This window comes from Excalfactoria chinensis, chromosome 30 (assembly GCF_039878825.1).
Source record: "Excalfactoria chinensis isolate bCotChi1 chromosome 30, bCotChi1.hap2, whole genome shotgun sequence".
Classification (NCBI taxonomy): domain Eukaryota; kingdom Metazoa; phylum Chordata; class Aves; order Galliformes; family Phasianidae; genus Excalfactoria; species Excalfactoria chinensis.
Genome location: NC_092854.1, coordinates 179,822 through 201,517, shown reverse-complemented (window position 1 = coordinate 201,517; position 21,696 = coordinate 179,822).

Genomic DNA, 21,696 nt, shown 5'->3' with positions numbered 1-21,696 from the left:
CAAGAGGACCCCTTCAGAGCAGGACCAGAGAACTGGAGGCGTTTTCCAAAGCTGGTGTAAGGAATATACCTCAGGAGCTGCTCCCTGAGATGAACTCGAGATCTTCTGGTGCTCTTCACTGACTGACATTGTTAGTTTCACGAGTCCTGAGGAGATCAGGAAGGGACTTGAGGCAGTGCATTGGTTTAGAATTTGCGCGTTATGTTAAAACTATTTACTAAGACAGAGAAAAAGAGAAGGATAATTATTATGGCACATGCATATGCATACATATATAAGATATATAATAGATTTTCACATATATACAATATATGCTGTTGCAAATAGATATGAATAGATACTAATATGTATGTGTATCTGTTTGCAAGTCCAGGATCCACTGTAGGGGCTTTAACAGCCGCATGGTTCACTGTAGGAGCTGGAGTGGCTGCTGGGCTATTGCAGTAGTTGGAGCAACTGCAGAGCTCATTGCCAGAGCTGGAATCACCACAGGACCTGTGATTGAATTTGGAGCAGCCACTGGGATCATTGGAGGGGTTGGAGTGACCATAGGGCTGTACCTCCTGGCATAGTGCATCTTCCTTGGGAAGAACTTGATTCATTTTCTCATCACAATATTTGGAACAGCTGTAGGGAACTGAATCCCCTTTCAACCCCGGGGTTTTACATCTTGAGATGAAACACCCACACTGATTGCCTCAGCTGAATGAACACCCTGCAAAGGGGAATTCAGAGGGTCCCTGTCCTTGTCTGATGTGCGGAATCTGACTCTATAACCAGAGTTAGGTTACAAAGTAGGTACGTGTTTATTCAGCGCTGGGCACGTGGGAGATGGCTCCTCCTATCATGTTGTCATGGTTTTGTGTTGTCAATATTCTACATCATGACATCATGTGCGGTATGAACTGTTTTGGTGGTATAAGAAAGTGTAATAGAGGGTATGTGGAAGTGTAACAGAGGGTATGTGGAAGTGTAACAGAGGGTATGTGGAAGTGTAACAGAGGGTATGTGGAAGTGTAACAGAGGGTATGTGGAAGTGTGGAAGGTTCATGCTCCAGATCTGTGGAATGGCAGCATCCCGAGTACTCAGCCCTTGGAGGAAACTACATATCCCAGGGGACAACGCGGCCAGAGATGAATCACCAGAGGAGGAGGACACACATATAATCTCGCTCCCAGGCTGGAACGTCCCTCTTTTCGCCCTGTCTTTCGCTTTGGAGCGCTCCATCCCTGCCGTCTCGCTCTATCAGCAACGTTCCAGCCTGTCGCCTAGAGATTGCAGTAGGCCCCCGGTTCTCCGGGACTCTTTTTTCTCTCTTTCTTTTTTCTCTGCCTTGTTTGATATAGTAGTTGTAGTTATATTGTATCATATTGTGTCTCGTATTTAGTAAAATAATTTCTTTCCTTAGATTGCTGCCGTTGTTTTTGTTCATTTCTCCCCTTTTAGGGGCAGCAGCCTCTATCACGGATAAATCTAGATAACCCGATTACACATGTGCACCAATGGACAGAAGCGTTAGAAAGTTATAGAGCAAGCATATACACATTCATCAAATTTCCAAGAAATCATTAACATATTCATTGTTTTTCTGGGAACTCATGTACATGCTGTCCCTCCTACTGACACGTGCGCAGTCTGTAGTGGGGGGTCTCACTCTGGTGGTCGTTGGGAAGAAGTCAGAAGTCTTCCTTGGGTTACTTTGACCCAGTTCCTCTACTCAATCAGTCAAAGCCAGTTTATTTGGCTACCTTCCCCTTATGCATACCCCAACGGTATTGTCTTAGCTGTACACCCAGCTGTATTGTCCCAGCTGTGTTATCCCAACTGTATTATAACTATAGCAATGTTGACACGTTCCACTAGTCCTTTTCCTCTGACATTCCCCAAAGCCTAGGATACTTCATCTTCATGAAAGGCCCCCATTTACCTGATTCTTCCTTTCAGTCTGCATGTCTTTTTTATTAAGGGCCAGGAACAGGGCTTTCCAGATGAGGCATTTCCACTTCTGCTAGGCAAACACGATCTGTTAGGACAAACTGATACAGTAAAACAGTTCATCTCATAGTCAGAAGTTAGGTATGTGGGCCCAAAACCAAGTAGGATGTGTAGCTAACATAAAGGAAGAACATCCTGCATACTAAAGAGAACATTGCCCAAGAAGGTGTCCAGTACCAGACAACTTCTATCAAACATGACAGGGTAAAAAGGACAGAGAAAGGAAGACTTTGAGCCTTCGCGAGAAGACATCTGACTTCATCCCCACGAGCACTGGAGGGAGACCCCCCGCTACAAACTGTGCATGTGCCAGAGGGAGAGGCAGTATGTAAAAGAGTTACTGGAAACAATGAATAAGTAGTTGGGTTCCAGGAAATCTATTGGATATGTATGAGCTTGGCTTTGAAATATGTAATGCTTCTGCTTCCTAGTGTGCAAGACAGGAGGAGTGATCCTCCTTGAAACCAGCTCTGAATAAATGCATACCTGCTTTATAATACAACACTGGGTTATAGAGTTTAATTCCTCAAGTCAATTTGGTGGCCCAGATGGAACCAGCTCTATTCGGCGGCAGGACCAGCTGAGAGAGAGACACTTTTGGCACACCCTGAGATTCCTCAGAAGAACTCCCTTTCTCTCCTGATCACTACAGGAACAGACAAGGACCATCCATAGGCAGACCGGGTATATGTGTATGGTAAGGGGAGCCCATATGTCCTGAGCAGACATCCTACACAGGGTGCAGCCATCCATGCTGCACCTAGGGAGGTGAGCTGTGGGTCGAGTGCTGAGTTCCGATCAGTGTTTCCTTCCTCCTGCGAGGTAAATGGCCAGAGACGGATGAGGTGAAAGACTCTGTGTTGTCTGTCCACTCATATGTACTTTCTGCTTGTATGTAAGAAGACGGGAGTTTGTACTCTATAGATTGGGAAGAGGGTCATGAGGAGAAGTGTACATTCCACCCGACAAATGAGTGTCAACCCATTTATGCAATACTATGTACTGCTGTCATGGGTTAACCGAAAATCTACCTGCACCCATGACAGGGGAATAGACAGCCTGCAGGGCCACTATCCCAAAAGGAAAAGGGAAAAAGGGAAATAAATACAGTGGCAACAATCTAAGGAGGCACACTTATTTACTAAATACTATATCAGAATACAGAATAACACAATATAACACAATATAATTGGAACTAAGGCTAACGAATCAAGTAAAATAAGAGAGAGTGAGTCCTGAAACCGAGAGGCCTACTGTAACTCTAGGTGAAACAGCTGGAACGCTCCCACAAGGCTCCCCCATGGCTGGCAAGGTCCAAGAGAGCAAGTCCAGCACTGAAGTGAGATTATATAGAGTCCGTGTCATATGACTGACTGTGGTGTTCCCTGGGACATTCAGTCTTCTTTTGTGAGCAGCAGATTCGTCAAAATTATCTGCGCTTAACATGATGTAGTGATGTGGAATACTGATAGCAAAATTACAACATTGCAAAAACATGACAACTGCTTCTGCAGAAGTGTGTGAGGGATGTGGTTCAATCAGTGCTGGTTCTGTAGCTAAGTGTTTATAACTGAACAATAGGGATTGTTAAAGGAAAGGTATATGGTACTAAGGGTGCTTATGGGAACTAAATAACAGTATTGTTTGACAAACTGCTTTGATGGTATAAGTAAGTATAATTGTTAATGGCATATGGAAGTGTACTTGAGGGTATGTGGAAGTGTAAACGAGGGTACAAATATTGGAATAGTTTACAGAGGAAAAAGAGTTAAAGAGAAAGTGAGCTCATCTGCACTGAAATGAGAACAATCCCCCGCACCATTCCTCTACGAACTTAGCAGTGCAGAGCAGAGATACAGTCCCCATGTATCAGGTAGTGTTATTCAGCTTACTAAATGGATGAGCTCAAAACAGTAGAGGCATTTCTTCCTCTCTGCTCCATCTGTGGCATACTCCAGAGTTCAAGGCATTGCAAAGCTATGGCACGTCTACGTTCTTTTGCTGATGACACCTTAGTTTGCTCTGGGCTCCCATTTCAATGGCTTCTAAATAAGTCTAGGGTCATGCCAGTTGACAGGAAGCTGTCAAATGTTGTCTCATTGTAAGAAAGAGCAAGAAAGGTGACACAGGCAATATGGACCTGTCAGTCTCACTCCAGTGCCAGGTAAAATTATGGAGAAAGTGATGGTGGGAGTGATGGAAAAACAGCGGAAGAACAATTCTGTCATTGGCCACAGCCAACACAACTTCCAGAGGGGAAGGTCCTGTTTAACTATCGGACCTCTTATGACAAGGTTAGCAAATTGGTTGATCAAGGGAAGCCAGCTGAAGTTATACTTGAGGATTTCAGTAGAGCTTTTGATACTATTTCTCACAACACCCTTCTGAGCAGAATGTCCTTCATTTGGCTAGGCAGAAATATAACATGGTGGGTGAACAGTTAGTCAATAGGTTAGGCCCAACGGACTATAGTCACTGGGTTCCATCAGGTTGGTAGATGGTCACTATCAGGGTTCTCCAGGGCGCCATTTTAGGGCCACTTCTCTTTCATGTTTTTGCAGATGACTTGCATGCAGGACTAGAAGATGTTCTGAGCAAGTCTGCTAATGATACCAGGTTATGAGGTGCTGTTGCCTCCACTGAGTGGAGAGAGGACTTGCAGAGAGATGTGGACAAGTCAGAGAAGTGGGTACCAGTTGGTACTAAGCAGCAAGTGCATAAAGTACAGCAAGTGCCTGATTGTGCACCTGGGTAGGAGCAACCCTGGACATACACACTGACTGGATATGGGACACTAGAGAGTGATCTGACTGAAAAGGATTGGGGGTCCTGGTCAGCATCAAATTGAACATGAGTCAGCAGTGTGCCCAGGCACCCAGAAAGCTCAGCGGTCCATTGGAGTGCATCAAGCAAGGCATTGCCAGCAGGGTGAAGGAAAGGATTGTCCCTGTCTGCTCTGCACTGCTGCAGCCTCACCTGGAGCACTGGGTGCACTTCTGGGCAACACAGAACATAAAGGACGTTAAACCATGGGAGGGTGTGCAAAGGAAGGCACTGGAACTGAGAGAGCTGAAGTTCAGAGTTTCATTGGGATTGACTGCGTGTTCAGACTGGGCCCTTCTCACATCCCACAGCCTGCCATGAGAGACGTGGCACAGATGGGACATGAACCTCACAGTGTCCCTGCAGCCCATGCAGAGCCTGGGATCTTCTGTCCCATGTCTTTCATTTAACATCATACTGACCTCCAACCCACTGCCCCAGGAAGGATTCTTAGTCAGCATGAGGTTCTCTCTACCAAGGGTCTGGGGATCAGGGCTTGGCCTGTCTGCTTCATAAGACAAAGAAGGGGTTTCTAAGCATCTAGGCCACCATGCCAGTGCCTTTCATTGCCTGTAGTCATATCTTCCAATTATCTTCTCTAACTAGTCCCTGGGGAAGCTTGCTTGTTAATGTTCCTCAGTGGGCCCATTAATACTCCAAGAAAGTTCACTGCTACTTCTGACTTTGTCTTGTTGAACACTCTGTGCAAACTTCTCTCTGCACTGGAGGTTGATGGACTCAGCATCAAATGCACCCTGGGGCTCATTATAACCTGAAGAGCCTCCTGTGCCTTGTGATTTACTGTTATCTTCTTCACGTTTTCAGACCTTGTGCAGCAAAATGGAGGGGTACCTGGATATATCTTAAAGAGGAAGAATCCAGCAGACATTTACTGTCTATTTATTTAGAGCTGGGTATAAACAAGTTTTAAAGCAGCACTGTGCAACTGGTATCAATCCAGGATGTCCCCAATGCATTCTATTCTGTGTCGACAAATGTTCTTCTCAACCACCCCACCCCATTTCTACTCACATTGGCCCCATGGGACTTGCATCACTTTTCCTCACATCACTCTTCTCCTCTGCAGCCACCCGCTCAGTGTTAAGTCTCCTTTGCAGCAACTCCAACTGGCTTTTCACATAGAATCAGCTGCAAACGGGCAAGGAAGGAATTCTTTCTTTCTTTGAATTGAATGAAATTGAATGAACGGTAAAACACACTGATCTACTGCATGTCATGTCCAAGCTGCTTCTATTGAGGTTTGACATTCACAGGGAATAACTGTACAAGAAATGAGTTAGACAGAGATAGGAAGGGATTGATGGAATCACAGTGAAGGAGTTGACAACTTGTGATCTCAAGCGATGTGGGCCTGGCAAAGAGCAGGATCAGGACACTGAACTTTAGAAGAGCAGACTTCAAGCTACTCAATGGACTGCTAGCCAAGATCCCCTGGCGTGCTGCCCTCAAAGACAAGGATGTTGAGGAGAGCTGGCTGCTCTTCAAGGATGGCCTCCTGGAAGCACAAGAGGTCTCCATTCCACTGAATAAGAAAGTGGGCTCCACCGAATAAGAAAGGTAGGAAACCGGCATGGCTCAGCAAGGACCTGCTGAGAGAACTGAGGGCGAAGAAAGGGGTGTACAAGCTCTGGAAACAAGGCTGTGTCACCTCAGAAGAATACAGGGATGCCGTCCGGACTTGCAGACGTTGGATCAGGGAAGCCAAGGTGCAGGCAGAACTGAACTTGGCAAGGGATGTGAAAAACAATAAGAAAGCCTTCTACAGATACATTGGCCAGAAAAGACAGAACAAAACAAACGTACCATCTTTGGTAAATTTAAAAGGAGAACTGGCTTCAACAGATGAAGAGAAAGCTGAGGTGCTGAATGAGTTCTTCACCTCGGTCTTCACTGGTGGCCAGGATTCTAGTCTTTTTCATGTCCCTAAGCCCTGCATCCCCAAACCTCTATGTGGGGACCAAGGAGGTAAATCCCTCCCCACTGTAAGGGCAGAGCAAGTCCGAGAGTGCTTCCTTAGACTGAATGTGTACAAGTCTATGGGGCCAGATGGCGTGCATCCCAGGGTCCTGAAGGAGCTGGCTGAGGTGGTTGCTGAGCCGCTCTCCATCATATTTGAGAAGTCCTGGCTGTCAGGTGAGGTCTCGGATGACTGGAGGAAGGGTCACGTCAGTCCCATATACAAGAAGGGGAGCAGGGAGGACTCGGGGAACTACAGGCCGGTGAGTCTCACCTCCGTGCCTGGGAAGATCATGGAACAGATCCTCCTGGACAACATGCTCAATCACATAAAGAATGAGCATGTGATCCGAGACAGCCAGCACGGCTTCACCAGGGGAAGGTCATGCTTGACCAATCCTGTGGCCCTCTATGATGGAGTGACGGCGATGGTGGATGAAGGGAAGGCAACCAATGTCATTTACCTGGACCTGAGCAAGGCCTTTGACATGGTCCCCCACCACATCCTCATCTCCAAATTGGAGGGAAGTGGATTTGATGGGTGGACAACTCGATGGATAAGCAATTGGTTGAAAGGCTGCAGACAGAGGGTGGTGGTCAGTGGCTCTATGTTCTGGTGGAAGCTGGTAGCGAGTGGTGTCCCCCAAGGGTCTGTTTTGGGACCTGTGCTCTTTAACATCTTTGTTAATGACATCGATGAGGGAATTGAGTGCACCCTCAGCAAGTTTGCTGACGACACCAAACTGAGTGGCACAGTTGATACGATGGAAGGAAGGGATGCCATCCAGAGAGACCTCAACAGGCTGGAAAGCTGGGCTCAGGTGAACCTAATGAGGTTCAACACAGCAAAGTGCAAGGTTTTGCACTTGGGCCGGAAGAACCCCAGGCACCTGTACAGGCTGGGAGCAGAAGTCCTTGAGAGCAGCTCGGCAGAGAAGGACATGGGGGTCCTGATGGACGAGAGACTCAACATGTGCCAGCAGTGCGCTCTGGCAGCTCGGAAGGCAAATGGGATCCTGGGCTCCATCAGGAGAGGGGTGGTCAGCAGGGATAGGGAGGTAATTGTCCCTCTCTACTCGGCTCTTGTGAGGCCCCATCTGGAGTACTGTGTCCAGGTGTGGAGCCCTCAGTACAAGAAAGACGTGGAGCTGTTGGAAAGGGTCCAGAGGAGGGTCACAAAGATGATCAGGGGGCTGGAGCACCTCCCCTTTGAAGACAGGCTGAAGGACCTGTGCTTGTTCAGCCTGGAGGAAAGAAGGCTGAGGGGTGACCTCATTTCAGCCTTTCATTACGAGAAGGGATCCTATAATCAGGAGGGGAGTAAGCTCTTTGAAAGGGCCGATAATAGCAGGACAAGGGGGAATGGATTTAAGTTGAAAGAGGGAAGATTTAGGTTGAATGTTGGGGGGAAGTTCTTTACTAGGAGAGTGATGAGATCCTGGCACTGGGTGCCCAGGGAGGTTGTGGATGCCCCGATCCTGGAGGTGTTCAAGGCCAGGTTGGATGGGGCCCTGGGCAGCATGATCTGTTAATTGTGGAAGTTTGGTAGCCCTGCCAGGCAGGGGGGTTGGACCTTCATGATCCTTGAGGTGCCTTCCAACCTGGCTCATTCTGTGATTCTCTGATTCTGTGATCCCATTCCAGAAGTAGGATTTGATTTAGACTGGCTGGGCCTTGCATCTACACCATGGTACTGGTGTTCAGAAGATGGCACAGAGGTATAAGACCCCTTGTGGGGCTCACAGTTGTTCATCAAGCACTGACACTATCAGGGCATGGCTTTCATGTAGGTCCTCAGCTGCATTTGCCAGCAGACTGGGGGTGTGCTGGAGACCCCAGATATCTTCCATTCCAATGAGAGCCCGGGACAAATGAAGGTGTCATCACTGAGAGAATGTAGGTGTGTCACAGCAGTGGAATGCCTTAAGCTCTGGGATTTGCAATAGATGGGGAACAGAGAAAGATCTGTCTCTTCTTCTCATGAGCTCATCCATTTGGTTAGCTGAATAACGCTGCACTCTCAGGTGCCCATTACTCGAACATCTGATGTCATTTAGGATGGCCAAGAATACTCCCATGCCCCGTCTGGCCCCCAGCTGATGCTCAGGAAGGAGGTGGCTTTCCCAGATGTTGTCTACTACAGCTTGCAGGCACTGCTGTGCACATCTATGAGCACCACAGGCACCTTGTGCTCATCGAATGTCTGTTTTTGAGCAAGTCACTTCCATCTTAAGAAAGGCCAAGGATTCAGACCAGAGGCTCACGCATGCAGGCAACACCTGCTCATCTACTTTGAGCAATGATTTGTCCCATCTCCCATGGGTCCATGGAGAAGTGAATCTCCTTTCAACCCCAGGGTTTTACATCAGGAGATGAGACACCTACATTGTCTGCCCAGCTGAATGACAGCCCTGCAAAGGGGGAGTCAGAGAGTCCCTGTCCTTGTCTGTGTGTCTCTTTTATTAAGGGCCAGGAGCAGAGCTTTCCAGGTCTGGCATTTGCACTTCTGCTAGGCAAAAATGATCTGTTAAAACAGCCTGATATAGTAAAAGAGTTAAACTCAAAGTTAGAAGTTAGGTATGTGGGCCCACAATGAAGTAGGATGTGCAGTTACGATAAAGAAAGAGCATCCTGCACACTAAATGGAAGAAGGCGGCCAGAAGCAGACTACTTCTATCAAACATGATGGGGTAAAAAGGACAGAGAGTGGAAGACATTGAGCCTTTGCACGGAAGATGTCTGATTTCATCCCCATGACCACTACAGGGAGAACCCAGCTACAAACAGCTCAAATGCTGGACAGAGGGGCAGAATGTAAATGAGTACCTGGAAAATAATGAATACGCAGATGAGTTCCAGGAAATATGTTGAATACGTATTGGCTTGACTTTTAAATATGTAACACTTCTGCTTGCTGTCGTGCAAGATAGGAGTGATCCCTTTTCACCCTGCACCGAATACATGCATTCCTGCTTGATAACACCAGGTTATAGATTTTGATTCTGCAACTCCAATCCATGCTTCTGGAATCAGTCTGTGCCAACCGTTCAAAAAAATTAACTGACATCCAAATGCCTTTTCCAGAGATGACCCTGCTGTCTATCAGGATCAGGGAGCCTTGGAGCCCCAGAGGAAGCAGTGAGGAAGAGAAACTCAACTCCTCTGGTGTGCTGAGCTGGGCTGGGCTCCTGGGATACAGGGAGATCATAAAAAAGGGCAAAGCTGCAGAGAGACAGCTGTGCCCAGGATCATCTCTTGTGCACAGCACAGCCTGCAGGTGACAGAAGGAGAGGAGAGAAAGGCGAGAGAGCTTCCAGGATGTGTGAGGTGTGAGCAGGCTGAGAGCACGCTGCAGGAGAATTGCTCACAGGCAATGGCACGGTGAGTCTCACTTCAGGCCATATAGCTGCTGTTCATAGAGGGTTAACTAAATCTGGGACATCCCATAGCAGATCTGGCTGCAGGCACTGCATGATTCTTTGCTGTGGAAAAAGCCTTCTGCTCAAGCTGAGGGCTTCCGTGCTTCAGCATCAGAGCACAGCCCTGAGGGCTGCGTGTCCCAGCACGGCTGCAGGCTGTGCATATGGGGCTGCAGGCGGGTGCCCAGGGCTGTTGTGCAGAGCAGGGTCCCTGCTGTGCCCCAGGGGCTGTGTGCCGGCTATGGGACTCTGCCGCCTGCCAGGCTCAGCACTCAGCCTGCCCGGGGAGCTGTCCAGGGTGCTGTGGGGAGATCTGTGGGGGGAAGAAGCCCCCCGGCAGGGCTTGTGCTGCCACAGCTGCTGCCTGGGGCAGGGGATCTCAGCTCCACTGCACAGCAGGATGTTTCTAAGGGCTCTTTGCAACAGAAGCACCAAGGCAGGGATTTTCCATTTCCTGTTCTTAGAGAGAGAAAAGAGGATTGCAGGTAGCAATCTAAAAGGGGCTGTCAAATCTGAACACAGCTCTGAGACTCCCCAATATCTCTGCAATCCATCTGTTGTTTTGTGAACATTCACACAGGTAGTGCTTTCAGCCTCTCCTTCCTTAAAGGTTCAGTTATAGTTGTTTTCTGAAGACAATAATAGTTCACTTGTCCTGTTAACAGGCAGATTCCTCTGAGACAATTTGAAGTGCACAGAGGCAGGGGCTGGGGTCTCTAAGACCAGCTGCAGTAAAGAAGAAAATATACAGGAGGCTGGGATACTATTATGAAATGAGAAGAAAGCAAGAGCTCCCTAATCTTCTTAAGGGATGGTGAAGCTCATGAAAATTAATTCAGCTTCTGGATGTAAATGATCGTTTTCCAAAGGGAAAGGAGAACTTTTATAGTATAGCAGGACTGTCTCTGAGATTGATTTGGACTTGTCATTATCTTCTGCGCTCTGAACAGGACTCCAAGCCCAGGAACAGCAGATGCCCAACAGCAGCTCCATCAGCGAGTTCCTCCTGCTGCCGTTGGCAGACACAAGGCAGCTGCAGCTCCTGTACTTCTGGCTCTTGCTGGGCATCTACCTGGCTGCCCTCCTGGGCAACGGCCTCATCAGCACAGCCGTAGCCTGCGACCGCCACCTGCACACCCCCATGTACTTCTTCCTCCTCAACCTGGCCCTCCTCGACCTGGGCTTCATCTCCACCACTCTCCCCAAAGCCATGGCCAACGCCCTCTGGGACACCAGGGCCATCTCCTATGCAGGATGTGCTGCACAGCTCTGTTTCTTTGTCTTCTTCTTCTCATCAGAGCTTTCCCTTCTCACCATCATGTCCTATGACCGCTATGTTGCCATCTGCAAGCCCCTGCACTATGGGACCTTGATGGACAGCAGAGCTTGTGCCACCATGGCAGCAGCTGCCTGGGGCGCTGGGGTTCCCAATTCCCTGCTGCACACTGCCTGTACGTTTTCACTACCTCTCTGCCAAGGCAATGTTGTCAACCAGTTTTTCTGTGAAATACCCCAGATCCTCAAGCTCTCCTGCTCAGGCTCCTACCTCAGGGAACTTGTGGTTATCATTCTTAGTGTCAGTTTAGGCTTTGGGTGTTTTGTTTTCATAGTTGTGTCCTATGTGCAAATCTTCATGGCTGTGCTGAGGATGCCCTCTGAGCAGGGACGGCACAAAGCCTTCTCCACATGTTTTCCTCACCTGGCTGTGGTCTCCCTGTTTGTCAGCACTGGCATTTTTGCCTACCTGAAGCCCCCCTCTCTCTCTTCCCCATCCATGGACCTGATGGTGGCACTTCTATATTCTGTGGTACCTCCAGCAGTGAACCCCCTCATCTACAGCATGAGGAGCCAGGAAGTCAAGGATGCAGTCAGGAAAATGATGACAAAATATGTTTCACAAATATTGAACTTCCGTTCTTTTAGAACTCATGCTGTTTCTTGATGCAAACTCTTTTTTTCTTTTTGTTTTGATCAATTTTTATAACTGTAATGTATTAAAACGTATTCTTTTATATATATATGTATAGGCATATATACTGTATATATATATATATTTACTGTATTGCTATTCACTATAACAACATTTTTGAAATCAATTACTCATTAGCTTGTAACTTTGTAGTGTAGACCAGACGCACTGTACATAATGAACCAGGCTGTCTGTGAACCTTAACAGAATAAAGGATGTGCAGTGACTCTGTCTGTCCTCCTTCTTGTGAGACATTTCTGGAGCTGCTGGAGATGGATGTTCTCAGAAACCCACAGTCCAGCAGGAAGCACACGGCTGCTCATCAAGCTGTGCGGTGACTTCAGCCTGCAACAGCTGACAGGCCATCCATGGGCTCCTGGCTGGGGACTGTGCTTTCAGGTTCACGTCTGTCAGTGCCTCTGTGTGGTGGTGTTGTGATTTCTATTGTTGATATTCCACAACAGAACATCACGCAGAACAGTGGAAGTTAAAGAGTTAATGTCCTCTTTCTGTGTTACCACTGTTTGGGGCATTTTGGGTTCCCGGTTGGGGGTTGTGGGGTCGGCATCCCCAGAGGACGTGGCGTGAAGAGGAAGCAGGGTGGGACTCCGGTGAAGGCTTTACGGCCGCTGATGACTTTACGATCGTGACTCCCTAGAAGTTCGCAGCTAGGTCAGTTACCAAAGTGACACCCAGGAGATGAGCGGTAAAATGGCGATTTATTCAAGCAAACACACACTTATATAAACTATGCCTTTCGAATACGCCTACTACCTTGTACACGTCACTGATCCTTCCAGAAATGGGGGAGGGCCTGCCACGTAACAGCCCGATATTCCCCGTATTTTGCCTAATACACAACATCTCCCCCTCCCCATGCTAAGAAAGCCTAACTTGTTACAATACTCAACACTATAAACCCACTAATACACCCAACTAATAAACCCCATTCATTCCTAATACCTAATCCCTAATTCTTACCCTAAAGCCTATTCTGCATCTTATGATATTCTATTTGCGTGAAAATCATCTTTTCAGCCATACGCTGTAAGCAACCTAGCAAGCAGTGAAATACACATGGCACACACAACATTAATGCAAAAAGTATAAGAAGCCCTACAACTAACATCTTAAGCAACTGCTTGAACCATGGTGCAATTTTATCAAACCAGCTCTCCAACCAATCCCCAAAAGGATCATCCTGTATTCCAGTTTTTCCCATATGTTCTTTTAACCACTCCAATTTCTTATGTAAAGATTCACGGTGATCACTCAGATTAAAACAACACATCCCTTCAAAATCCTTGTACCCATGGTTCTGTGCTAGAAGCAAGAAATCAATCGCCGCTCTATTTTGAAGCACAGCATGTCTAATGCTATCAACGTCCACGAGTAGTTCACTTAGCAGTGCGGAAGTTGCATTGGCCTGTCTTATGGACCAACAGGCTAGTCTTTCTATATCCTTCAGTGCCTGCGCTGCGGCAACTCCTGGGGTTAAAATGGATGCGAAGATTCGTGCAGTTGGTCCCCAAAGGCAAATTCCGTCACCGCAGTCCGACTTCAGCGTATGGATGTTCTGCTTCTTCTGAGCTTTAGTCATGTCTCTGGCCAACTGTACCCACTCGAAGGCACGTGGGGACAGGATGGTTAGCCTTCCCAGATAACAAGGTCCCTCCACAGCATTTGCTGGTACCACTTGCCATGTTCGGTCACCACAAATCAAGAATATACCTGGCAGTAGTGCCTTTGCAGTGAAGTTGTTCCAGATATATCTCTCCGATCCCTGTCCCTTCGCCCTGTTTGTTTGGCCCAAGTAACCCACAAATTCCCGGGTTGTTGAATCAAATGAACACCCCCCACCGGTGACCAACACAGAGACAAAAGACACAACAGCATTAACATGGTAGTTCTTGTAGGCAGCAGGGGTTGTTTCTCTGGGATCTTAGGTTTCTTTTTCTTCAGTATCCACAAGGAAGTTCTTCTGCTCTCCGTCAGTTCAGGATTCCTTGGGCGTCCGATCAAGAGGTCCTAGAAGAGGATACTCAGCTCTTGTTAATTCCCTGACAATTTCTTTTTCACCACCAACCTCTGGCTTAATTTTTCTTGATGGCACCCAACGTATGTCTCCCGTGTCCTTTCCAACCTTGTGATTCTGTGATTCTATGAAAGTGTCCTCCCTTCTCTCCTCCATAGCCAGGCTTCCTGAGGGCACAAAGTAAAGGGTGTCATTACTAGTCCTATCAACAATCATAGAATCATAGAACTACTCAGGTTGGAAAAGACCTCAAAGATCATCGAGTCTAACCACAGCCTAATCATAGTATCCCAACTCTAACAACCCTCTGCTAAATCATATCTCTGAGCACCACATCCAAATGGCTCTATAACACATCCAGAGACGGTGACTCAACCACCTCCCAAGGGAGATTATTCCCGTGTTTATCTACCCTTTCTGTATAGAAGTGTTTCCTAATGCCCAACCTAAACTTACCTTGGTGCAACTTGTGGCCATTTCCCCTCATCCTGTAACTTGTCACTAGTGGGAAGAGACCTCCCCGCTCTCACTATAAGCACCTTTCAGATACTGGAAGAGAGCGATAAGGTCTCCCCTCAGCCTCCTCTTCCCCAGACTAAACAGCCCCAGCTTCCTCAGCCTCACCACATAGGGTTGATTTTCTAAGCCCTTCACAAGCCTCTTTGCCCATCTCTGGACCTGCTTCATTACCTCTATGTCTTTTTTGTACTGAGGTGCCCAAAACTGGACACAGTATTCTAGGTCAGGCCTCACCAATGCCGAGTACAGGGGCAGGATGACTTCCTTAGTCCTGCTCACCACACCATTCCTGACCCAAGTCAGGATGCCATTGGCCCTCTTGGCCAGCTGGACACACTGCTGGCTCATATTCAGCTGACTGTCCATCAGCACACCAAGGTCCCTTTCCAGCAGGCAGCTTTCCAGCCACACCTCCCCAAGCCTGTAGGATTGCCTGGGGTTGTTGTGACCAAAATGCAGGACACGACACTTGGCCCTATTGAAACTCATGCCATTAACCTTGGCCATCGATTGAGTCTATGGTCCCTCTGTAGTGCCCTTCTCCCCTTAGGCAGTTCAACACTCCCTCCCTAGTTGGTGTCGTCTGTAAACTTACTGAGGGTGCACACAATCCCCCCATCAAGATCACAGAATCACAGAATTGTAGGGGTTGGAAGGGACCTCTAGTAATCATCAAGTCCAATCCCCCTGCCAAAGCAGGCTCCCTACACCACGTCACACAGGTAGGCGTCCAGGCGGGTCTTGAATATCTCCAGAGAAGGAGACTCCACCGCCTCCCTGGGCAGCCTGTTCCAGTGCTCCGTCACCCTCACTGTAAAGAAGTTCTTGCACACATTCATGTGGAACTTCCTATGCTGAAGTTTCAGCCCATTTCCCCTAGTCCTGTCCCCACGCACTACTGAAAAGAGACCAGCCTCTCCACTATGGTTCCCAGACCTCAGGTATTTATAAACCTGAATCAAATCCCCTCTCAGCCTTCTTTTCACAAGGCTAAACTGACCCAGTTCCCTAAGTCTCTCCTCATAAGGGAGATGCTCCAGGCCCTTCACCATCTTTGTGGCCCTCCACTGGATTCTTTCCAAGAGATCCCTGTCTTTTTTGTACTGGGGAGCCCAGAACTGGACACAGTATTCCAGATGAGGCCTCACCAGAGCAGAGAAGAGGGGGAGGCTGGGACATGATTAGGAAGTGAGAAGAAATTAAGAGCTCCATAATCTTCTGCTCCTTAACAGATGGTGAAGCTCATGAATATAAATTTTAGTTCTGGAGTTAAATGAATATTTTCCAAAGGGAAAGTCAAACGTTGATAGTGTAGCAGGAGGAGTGTCTCTGAGAGTGGTCTGGACTTGTCAGTATCAGGGAGTTTCCTGAGGAGAACCTTACATGTGAAACTGCTATCAAGTGTCATCCACCTGCTTTGCACTGATCTCAGAGAATATTAGAGGATGGACTGGCCTGAAGGTAAAAAGTTTGGAACATCACCAGCAGAAGAAGTGTCACGTGCTAAAGAGGCCCCACCATGCAACGAACTACCAGAAAATGAAAAGAAATATGCCTTGTTCACTGATGGATCATGTCGTATTGCATGGAAGCATTGCAGATGGAAAGCTGCTGTGTGGAGCCCCTCACAACAGGTTGCAGAGGTCACTGAAGGTAAAGGAGAATCAAATCAGTTGGCAGAGGTAAAGGCTGTTCAGCTGACCTTACTTTTTGCTGAACGGGAGAGGTGGCCAGTGCTTTATCTTTATCCTGACTCATGGATGGTGGCAAATGCCTTATGGGGGTGGTTACAGCAGTGGGAACAATATAACTGGCAACAGAAGGGTAAAACTATTTGGGCTGCAGAACTGTGGAAAGACATTACTGCTCAAACAGAAGATATGGTTGTAAAGGTGTGTCACGTGGATGCACACATGCCCAAGATTCGGGCTACCAAAGAACAACAAAACAACCATCAGGTAGATAAAGCTGCCAGAACTGAGGTGGCTCAAATAGACTTGGACTGGCAGAACAAGGGTAAATTACTCCTAGCTTGATGGGCCCATAAGACCTCAGGCCATCAAGGAAGAGACGCGACATATAGGTGAGTTAGAGACCGAGGGTGGACTTAATTATGGATGCTATTGCTCAGGTTATTCATGACTGTGAAACATGTGCCATAATTAAACAAGCCAAGAAAATGAAACCTCTCCGGGGGGAAGGGTGATGGCAAAAGTATAAATATGGGGAGGCATGGCAGGTTGATGATATCACTTTCCCACGATCTCTCAATTGTAAGTCTTATGTGCTTACCATGTGGGTGGCAACCTCTGGGTGGCTTGAAACATACACAATACCCCTTGCTACCTCTGGAAAGACCATATTAGGTCTTGAGAAACAAGTCCTGTTGCAACATGGCACCCCAGAAAGAACTGAGTCTGATAAAGGGACCCCTTTCAAAAATTCATTTATAAATACTTGGGCCAAAGATCATAGCAGTGAGTGGATTTATCATATCACAGTATCACAGTATCACAGTATCGTGTGAGTTGGAAGGGACCTTAGAGATCATCGAGTCCAACTCCCGGGATTCGAGCCTTCTGTGTAGCAGAGCAGCATTTCTACCACTTGTTCCACAGGGGGATTCGAACCTGGGACTCCGGTGTTGCAAGCGGCACTTCTACCACTGCGCCAACGGGGCACACATATCCCCTAACATGAACCAGTTTCTGGTAAAATTGAACGAAAGAATGGGTTGTTGAAAACTATGTTGAAATCAGTGGGTGGTGGAACATTGAAGCACAGGTAGAAGCATTGTTCAGAAGCCACTTGCTTAGTCGATACTAGAGGATCTGTCAATCATGATGGTCCTAGCCAATCCAGCCCCCTACACACTATAGAAGGAGATAAGGTCTATGCTGTACATGTAAAGAACATGTTGGGAAAAGCTGTTTGGGTCCTTCCAGCCTCTGGAATTGGCAAACCTCTCTGTGGAACTGTTATGCCCAGGTACCTGGATGCACTTGGTGAGTGATGCAGAAGGATGGGGATGTTCAATGTGTACCACAAGGGAATCTGATGCTGGGGGAGTATAGTCAGTAATTCCATGTATATGTACGTATACAGTCCTGTGTGTGTAATGCATTTTAATTATTGTTTATTTCTATATAGATATGTTTTCTAAGCATGATGTAGTGATGTAGAATAAGGGTTGGAATATCATGGTTTTGTAATTTTTCCTATTGGTACTCCACATATCATAGTTAGTAAAACAAGTTTTCCTCCTTAGGTCACTGCCATTGATCTGTTTGTTTCCTTGAGCCCACCTCCCAAATCTGTACCTTGTTCCTTTTGCCATTCCCATTTGTTTGGGGGCAAGGGGACCCATGGCCCTACTGTTGCTTCTGTCATAGACATAGATATATCTAGATAACTCCACTAAAGTGCCACCAAGGAGACCAGCCCTGACACAGGCGTTCATATTGCTGGCTACTGACTGCTGTCCCAGAGAGCTGCTGTAGAGACAACGGGGCTGATGTTAAACACACATGATCTTCAGGCCTGCTCAAATGCGAGGACTTGAGAGCACTGTGGCAGTGTAAAGAGAGCAGGAATGAAAAGAGCACGTTGTGCCGCTGTCCGTGGCTGTAGCTTCCCCAGACCCAGGCAAGGTAGAAAGAGAGAAGAGCTAAGAAAAAGTCTATTTTGAAAGCTTTTTAGGCATTTTTTAACCAATTAGAGAATCTGGTTCCATGTTTGCATGAGAAAATCGAAAGTGGATTGGAAAGAAACAGTGAAATAAATTGCAGGGTATTTTTGAAGATTACTGTATCACAAACAATCAAAAATAGAAACTAGCCTAAAACATAAAGAACCACCACAGGGAATCATGTGAGGAAGATGTGCACTTTATTGATAGTGGAGAAGTGTGTATTGCAACACCCTGCTGAGACCATGTTTGATCTCCCTGTTCCTCATGCCGTAAATAATAGGGTTTAGAGTTGGAGGAAACACAGAGTACAGAAGTGCCATCATCAGATCCACGGATGGGGAGGAAATGGAGAAGGGCTTCAGGTAGGCAAAAATGCCAATGCTGACAAACAGGGAGACCACGACCAGGTGAGGGAGGCACGTGGAGAAAGCTTTGTGCCGTCCCTGCTCAGAGGGCATCCTCAGCACAGTCTTGAAGATCTGCACATAGGACACAACTATGAAAACAAAGCAGCCAGAGCCTAAGCAGGCAGTAAAAATAATAAGCACAACTTCCCTGAGATTTGATTCTGAGCAAGAGAGCTTGAGGATCTGAGGGACTTCACAGAAAAACTGGTTGACAACATTGCCTTGGCAGAGAGGCAGTGAAAACGTACTGGCAGTGTGCAGCAGGGAACTGAGAAACCCAGCGCTCCAGGCAGCTGCTGCCATGGTGGCACAAGCTCTGCTGTCCATCAAGGTCCCGTAGTGCAGGGGCTTGCAGATGGCAATGTAGCGATCATAAGACATGGTGGTGAGAAGGGAACGCTCTGCTGAGAGGAAGAAGAAAATGCAAAAGACCTGTGCAGCACATCCTGCGTAGGAGATGGCCCTGGTGTCCCAGAGGGCGTTGGCCATGGCTTTGGGGAGAGTGGTGGAGATGCAGCCCAGGTCGAGGAGGGCCAGGTTGAGCAGGAAGAAGTACATGGGGGTGTGCAGGCGGCGGTCGCAGGCTACGGCTGTGCTGATGAGGCCGTTGCCCAGGAGGGCAGCCAGGTAGATGCCCAGCAAGAGCCAGAAGTGCAGGAGCTGCAGCTGCTGCGTGTCTGCCAACGGCAGCAGGAGGAACTCACTGTTGGAGCTGCTGTTGGGCATCTGCTGTTCCTGGGCTTGAAGTCCTGCTCAGAGCGCGGAAGATGATGACAAGTCCACACCATTCTCAGAGTCACTCCTCTTGCTACACTATGAATGACAGAAAAATGGAAAATATTCATTTAATTCCAGAACTTGAATTTATTTTCATGATCTTCACCATCACTTAAGGAGCGGAAGATTATGGAGCTCTTAATTCCTAATCATATATCAGCCTCCTGGATATTTATGTGACAGTTCACGAAACAAGCATTTGACTGTAGAAGAATGTGGGAGCCTCAGAGCTGTGTTTATGTTTGAAAGCCCCTTTTAGATTTCTCCCTCCAATCCTCTTTCCTTCCCTCAGACCAGGAAATAGAAAATCCCTGCCTTGGCTCTCCTCTTGCAAAGCACCCTTACAAACATTCAGTTGTGCAGTGGAGCTGTGATCTCCCTGCCACAGGCAGCAGCTGTGGCAGCAGAAGCCCTGCCTGGGGACTCCTTCCACTCACACATCTCCCCCTGAACAGCAGGGACCCTGCTCTGCTGGACAGCCCTTGGCACCCGCCTGCAGCCCCGTCTGCACAGACTGCAGCCATGCTGGGACACGCAGCCCTCAGGGCTGTGCTTTCATACTGCAGAATGGAAACCCTCAGCTAAAACAGAAGTCTTTTTCCCCTGAAAAGAAATATGCAGTGCATGAAGCCAGTTCTGCTTCAGAACTATCCACATATAGTCCCGCTTTTAGTTAACCCTCTATGAAAAGCTGCTCACGGTCTGCAGTGAGACTTACCATGTCGTGATCTGTGAGCAATGCTCCTGCACTGAGCTCACATCCCGCTCTGACCGATCACATCCTGCAAGCTCTCTCCCCTTTCTCTCCTCTCTTTCTGTCACCTGCAGGCTGTGCTGTGCACAAGAGCTGCTCCTGGGCACAGCTGTCTCTCTGCAGCACTGCCCACTTTTATGATCTCCCTGAGTCCCAGAAGCCCAGCCCAGCAGAATAGGATGACACTTTCATCCTTCCCACTCCTCTCCCCTGAGATATCCCTGGGTCCTGATGGCCAACAGCTCCTGAAAGTCAACAGCATCATGACTGTGTCTAACTCATTTCTTGTACAAATTTTCCCAGTGAAAGACAAACCTCAACAGAAGCGAAATGGACATGGCATGCAGCTGACCACTGTGTTTTAGTGTTCATTCAATTGAAACACTTTTCCTGCTGTTTGTTGGCCAAAAACAAAAGGAATTCTTTCATGGACCATGTGTTTCTTGTTCTCTGTGGAAAGCTAGTTGGAGCTGGTGCATATGAATTTTAACACTGAGCGGGTGAATGCAGAGGAGAAGATTGATGTGAAAAAAAGTGTCCCATGGGGCCAATGTGAGTAGAAATAGGGTGGGGAGGTTGAGGAGGACATTTGCCCACACAGTAACAGAATAGAACTCATTGGGAACATTCCGGATTGATACCAGTTACACAGTGCTGCTTTAATGACTTGTTTAAACTCAAATATAAATAAATAAACAATAAACGACTGCTGGCTTCGGCCACTTTAAGCTCTCTCCATATTGCTCTCTATTTTGCTGTACAGGTTCTGAATACCTTAAGATGATGTCAGAAAGGCACAAGGCTCAGGAGGCTCTTTAGGTGGTAAGGGGCCCCAGGCGACACTTGAAGCCGAGTCTGTCAACCTCCAGTGCAGAGAGAAGACTGCACAAAGTGCTCAACAAGACAAAGGCAGAAGTAGCAGTGAACTTTCTTGGAGTATTAATGGGCCCACTGAGGAGGACACTAACAAGCAAGCTTCCCCAGGGACTTGTTAGAGCAGATAATTGGAAGCCATGACTACAGGCAGGCAAAGGCACTGGCATGGTGGCTCTGATGCTGAGAAACCCCTGCTTTTTCTTATGAAGCAGACAGGCCAAGCCCTGATTCCCAGACACTTGGCAGAGAGAACCTCATGCTGACTAAAGATCCTTCCTGGGGCAGTGGAATGGAGGTCTGTATGATGTTAAAAGTAAGACATGGGGACAGAAGAACCCAGGCTCTGCATGGGGTGCAAGGATGCTGAGAAGTTCATGTCCCATGTGTGCCCTGTGTCTCATCACAGGATGTGGGATGTGAGAATGGCCAAGTATGAACAATCAGTCAATCCCA